Genomic DNA, 6,374 nt, shown 5'->3' on the forward strand with positions numbered 1-6,374 from the left:
ATAGCGTTAAAAAACATTATTAATAAATATGATATAATAAAGAAGTACTTTTTAGAGTACAGATACAGTGCATAATAGATTAATAAAAAATACAAAAATGAATAAAATGCAAACAGAACTGAGCAGTGACTGGTGATGAAGCACATTGTGTAAATGCATAGCTGAGGTTTGACTCAGACTGTATCTTATGTAAAATCAGAAGTAACAGCAGGTCACATGATCGTTAAGGAATGGGCCCGAGGGCTTTCTGAACCAGTGATTATCCCAACCAGTCAGTAAGTTCACAGTTTGGCAATTGAACTTGGCTCGTAGAAGTTGGGGAATTAACCGTCAGCCACATGACGCTGATATGTATCATTAACATGTCAACTGTTTGTAAAGCAAGGCTAGCTCTGTGCCAACTAATTGAAAGATTTGCATCGGAAACAATTACAGAACGTGATTACAGGTCAGGTTGGTTCGTTGGCATTTGTCTTTATGATTCCTTATGATTTCCTCGTAAGCACAAGCTAACAATTAAAGTTTGTCTCAAATATTGCCGTTTGTTCCCTATCGTTTCTAGATGAAATAATGTAATGAGTGATGAGCAGTGGCGAGCCGTGAGCTTTATACCGAGGCCCTCTGACCCCCACCCCTTCCCTCGAAAAAAAGAAAAAAAAATAGTTATTAGTCACAGCGTATACTTCAGCGGAATATCAAAACAACGGCCCAGGGTGCAAAACGCATCAATGACAGCGTCCCTCTACCACACAAAACAACACCTGTGAACCCAATTTGTGTTCTTTGAAATTGAAAATGATATTGCATTGTGTTTGTTACTTTCATTGCCGTTGTATGTCTTAAGTGTAATTTGGCATGCTTTTATTTTGAAGGCGAGTTCACGCTGTTGACAGGAAGTTGTTGTTGCTATGGAAACAAGAAAAGTTTCACAGCGGGCGGAACTTGTCATCTAGTCCGCGATAATAAAACCCACCCATTTAGAGGGAAGATATGATTGGTCAATTGTACTGTCATTTGACATTACTCTCTCGTTCAGTTACTATAGCAACCCTCTGTGAATCGCAGAGAGGGCCAGACGAGCTTCTTTCATGTAACCCTTCACATTCAAACAGAGACTGAACAGGCAGATTCGAAGGATTTATTTATTTGGAAATGTTATTTTATTAAATCAAGTTTTTTTTCGGTAAAACTAATGAAAGTTATAACAAAAATAATATTAAAAAAATATATATTTTAAAAAAATATTTTTTTTTTTAATGTTTTTAAATATTTTTTTTTGGAATATCTTAGGCCCTCACAGAGGGCCTAGAGGGCCCTGACGGCTCGCCACTGGTGATGAGTTACCTCCTCAAAAATGTCCTGCATAAATCAGATATCTTATGTCATGTGTTTGCAAACAATAGATCAGCCAACACAAGTATTCCTCTTCATGGTGGACGAACCCAACAAACCCCAAAGAGCGTGGATCAAACAACCGGGCCTCAAATCCAACAGACTTATTCAATATTTGTATTGGGGGGCCAGATTTAAGGGCCAAGGGACTGGCTCATGAAGCTAGGAATCTAAATGTGAATGCAGGGCTTCTTTAAGTCTTAGAAATAAGTTGTTGTTTTGACATTTGACATTTTTGTATCTAATTAGCCATTGTGTAGAATGACTTCTAATGTTTTCTAATTACATAACGATGAACTGTGATGTTAACACCCACAAACTTAAAATTAAGCAGGACATTTAGCATTTGTTCAACATCTAAACCAGGGGTGTTAAACATACGGCCCGGGGGCCAATACTGGCCCGTGGAATGACTTCCCAAAGTGTAAAAATGTAGGAAGAATTTTGGTTTGGTGGAACCCTTGTGTTCAAACACTGCGACAACTTTTATGTCATTTTGTATGAATAGATTGTATTTATAATGCAGGGGGATAACTTAACCTTTTTCCTTAATAGTCAAGATTCAAGGTTTTATTGTCCTGTGCACAGCAGCTAGAGTGTAGATATGGCAATGTATCTAGACTAGTACCTAGTACTAGTACTAGTACTAGTACTAGTACCTAGTACTAGACTCCTTGTACTAGGATGGGTTAAAAGCAGAGGCCAAATTTCACTGTGTGTGCTGTGTGCTCTGCATGTGTGACCATTAAAGAGGGTTTCATCCCTCCCTATTCTATTATATTCTATTCTAAAGTCCCAGGCTCCTCCAACAGAGCAAGATGAATATTCTGTATAGGACAAAAAGATAAAATAGTGCAAGAGAATGTTTTGAGATGTGCAAGTAAATACAAATAAAATAGTGCAGGAAGAGTCTATATACAAGTAAATGGAATATGATATATAGATAAATAAGATGCAAACAGATGAATGTTATGGATGTTCTTTAAAAAGTGCAGGAGTTTAACAGTCTTCTGGCCTGTGGGAAGAAACTGTCCCTGAGTCTGGTGGTTTTAGTCCGGATGCTGTGGTACCGCCTGCCAGACGGCCACAGACAGAACACTTTGTGGCTGGGGTGATGGGGGTCTTTAGTTTGTTAATTTAGTTTGTATTGTGGTGTGTCAGTATTACTACACAGATGTTGACAAGTTGTTTTGATCCAAAAAGTAAAGTACTATATCGTTCAGCTCCAGATACCGATGACTAATTGTTTTTGTTGACACACTGTGATCTGTAAGGTGTAATTAATGCACGTGTGTAAATGGAAAACTGAGGCATAACAGTTTTGAAATTGCACTTATTTTTCTTGAGAAACGTCAAGTTGTTCATAATGTTTTGTAAAAAGAAAGTTAATGAAATGTGAACATTTTCAGAAAGTACTTTTTTGCACTGAACCAAAGGGAACTATTTGGAGTTATTGTTATTTATAGGTTATTATGCTGTGATTGTACTGGTCCGGCCCACTTGACATAAAATTGGGCTGTATGTTGCCCCTGAACTAAAATTAGTCTGACGCCCCTGATCTTAACACTCAAATGTAAGAAATTACACGGTTTGGATTCACCAAGAACTGAAAGGCTTAGTTTGTGAGTGACCATTTGCTCGTTATAATTGTAATTATGTGTGAGAAACTGAATATATGTACAGGTTGAAGCCAGAAAATGTCCAACCTTCTCACATTTGGGAATTTCTCTCTTGATAAATTATATCTTTTTAATCGTACTTTTAAAAAGATATTCATGAAATAATCATGGAGTAGATTGAAGTCGTTGAAACCCAGACATATGTCGTACCTTTTTACCAAACTTCTTTACTTTGATTCGATTGGTTAAGAGTTACTTTGCAGGTTCATATTATTAATAAACAGTGGTGTAAAGTATATTTACTCAAGTACTGTACTTAAGTCAAATGTTGAGGTACTTGTATTTTACTTGAGTATTTCCATTTGATGACAAGATCTGAGTACTTCTAATTTTACTCAAGTACAAGATCTGAGTACTTCTCCCTCCTCTGTTAATACAATACATGAATCAACTAGTAAAGCATGATGTATATTACAGATGTCAGCGGCCGCTCCCAGCTCTTTATAATGTTTTCTTTAAAACATGACATCGCTATGACAACAACGTATCCCTGCTGTCTTAAGACTACCATGGAGTGTATCATCTGTGTTTGCACAATGAGCACCAACCACAAGACTCTAGCAGTTTGTCTGAATGCACTTCTCACCATCAGGTTGACAGGTTTAGAGCGATGTGGAAGAAGATAACAGATCTGCTCCAACAAACAGGCGTTTTGATCTTTGGTATGATAGTGTCCGTCTGACAGACATGGCCAAAACAAACTTTTCAGTGACGTGCCCGGAGCTTCAACTCTTAAGGTCGATTTTTTTCGCAATTCAGAGTGCTTTACCAAAGTAAAGACATTGAGAGCATTAAGAAATAGTGCAGCGGCATTTAAAAACAGTCATTAAAAAGCATAGAGAATAACATATACAGAAAAGAAGCTAATATAGAATAACACAGGTATAAAATACATGAATAAAAGTTACAGTGCATTCAAAAAAGAAAATTCTGAAGCCTTTTTTTGTTGTTGCAGCGGACCTGCATGTTTCTGGGAGTTTGTTCCAGATGTTTGGAGCATAATAACTGAAGTGCTTATACAATGTTCCTTAACTGTGTGTTTTTCTGTCTCTTCCAGGGACCCACACCTGCAGGACTCACAGTCCACCTCCAGCCTGCCGTCTTCCAGCCTGCCGTCTTCCAGAGCCTCCTTGGAGACATGCAACCCGATAGAAAGACCTTCCCCAGTTTTGCTTCCCTCCGGCCAGGAAAAAGACCTCCCCGTCCCCCCCTCAGCCTTTAGACCCAGCCTCAGGAACCGCTCCCCCTCCCCTGTTGGATCTCCACCTCCCTCCTCCTTCAGATCTCCTCCCTGCTCCTCACCCTTCAGGGTAGTTTCATCAGCATCTTCTCCGACCCCTGAAGACACCTCCACTTTCTCCAGAGCTCCTCCCTGTTTCTCGATGCGATCTCCCCCTTCTTCTTCTCCTCCTACACCCTCCTCTGCTTTCACTCCCTCTTCTTCAGGGAGGTCTTCATCCCTACGAGCCGCTCCTCCTTCCTCCCCTACACCTTCTTCTTTACGCTCTCCCCCATGCTCCTCGCCAATTGCTTCTTCCTCTTCTTCTTCTTCTTCTTCTTCTTCTTCTGTATTCACCAGATCCTTAGCTGCCTCCTGTATTAGCCAGTCCATCAGTCAGATTATCGCAAAAAATACCCTGCAACAAATGAACACCGCTAACCAAACCCCCGCCTCCACCTCTTCCTTACCTTCCTCTCATTTACGCCGGCGCTCCCCTTCCCCTAAACAGCAGGGCTCCGGCATGCCTGCGTATGCCCAGTTAGGGTGCACCAAAGACGGGTACCAACATCCAAGGGGTCCCCTATCCTCGCTCTGGTCCTCTTCCCCTTCCCCTTCTTTCATGCAGTCACCCCCTCCCTCTCTTTCCCAACGCTCCCCTTCCCCATCTTTGATTCCGAACCATCCTCAGCCTCCTTTGCCTCGTCCCTCATTCCTTCACTCCAAAACTGACTCATCACTGAACTCAAACAACAACAACAACAATAACAACAACAACAACGTTAGCTTGTCTGGTTTAAAAACAGCGATAAGCAATACTGGCGTTAGCCGAGATGTCAGTAATGGGGTTTGGTCAGCGAGTCCACAGAAAGCACCGATAGCTAACGGTAGCGCTAATGCCGCGATAATCCCAAGAACTCCTGATCCTCATTGGTCAGCGAGTCCACAGAAAGCACCGCTAGCTAACGGTATCGCTAATGCCGCGGTAATCCCAAGAACTCCTGATCCTCATTGGTCAGCGAGTCCACAGAAGGCACCGCTAGCTAACGGTACCGCTAATGCCACGGAAATACCAAAATCTCCCGATCCTCATTGGTCCGGGTCACACAACCGCGTAGCTCAGCCTTTCTCTGCTTCCGAACCCAGCTCACGAGTTCAGTCCCCATCTCAAATCCCTTCCTCCTTTACTAGAATCTGCTCTCCACCTCCTCAACATAATTATTCCTCCCGCATGGCGAACAAACCTCCGCACCCTCGGAGTTCACGGCTAGGAGGTGCGAATTCCCACAACCCACTAGGCCTCACTTTGGAGCTACCCATAAACTGCTCGGCAAGTTCATGTCTGAGCCCTCGGATCCTCTCCCCGCCTCCCATTGGCGTGTCGTTGAATGTTTGGGCAAATGATGTCGCCGCACCGCAACCTAGAAACCTTAGATACACCCCTTCCTCTCCTTCTCCTTCCTACACCTCCTCATTAAGCTCACCAACAACTGGGAATGCCTCTTACCCTACTTCCTCTTTCCCAATGATGCGTAGTTCCAGAGCTTCGTCCCCTTCTGCACCTCCAGGAAACTCCCAAACCGTTCGTAGATCTTTCTCCTCAAACCTGGCCGATAGACCACCAAGCCCGAGCCAAAGTAACCCCAGCGTACAGCGCCGATCCTGGGCAGACGGCAGCCGTAGGAGCTTTGCTTTTAGCGGCAGTAACCAAGGGTCTTTTGAGCAGCACGAGTCCTGTCCAACCAGTCCGAGGAGCGGGTGGTCTTCGTACGGCAGCTCCCCGTCCTGCCTCAGCCCTCGAGCAGGGATACATTCCCCGCTCTCACCCGGCGGGCTTAACCCAGGGAAGGGAACCCAGCATTTCACCAGCGTTCCCTGGCCAGACGTACGAGAGCTTTCCAGCAAATACAATATCGCAGATGTCCTGGATGAAAGCGCTTCTTCCACCATCATTGCCACCTCTCCTTCTTCTCTCTCAGAGTGGGGAGACCCAGAGCTCGATGAAGGAAGTTGTCGCAGCCAGCTGATTTGCGCATACGTTGCACGACCATCCTGTGAACAAAACACACTCTCCTCCCGAGGCG

The sequence above is a fragment of the Trematomus bernacchii genome, unplaced genomic scaffold (assembly GCF_902827165.1).
Source record: "Trematomus bernacchii unplaced genomic scaffold, fTreBer1.1, whole genome shotgun sequence".
Classification (NCBI taxonomy): Eukaryota; Metazoa; Chordata; class Actinopteri; order Perciformes; family Nototheniidae; genus Trematomus; species Trematomus bernacchii.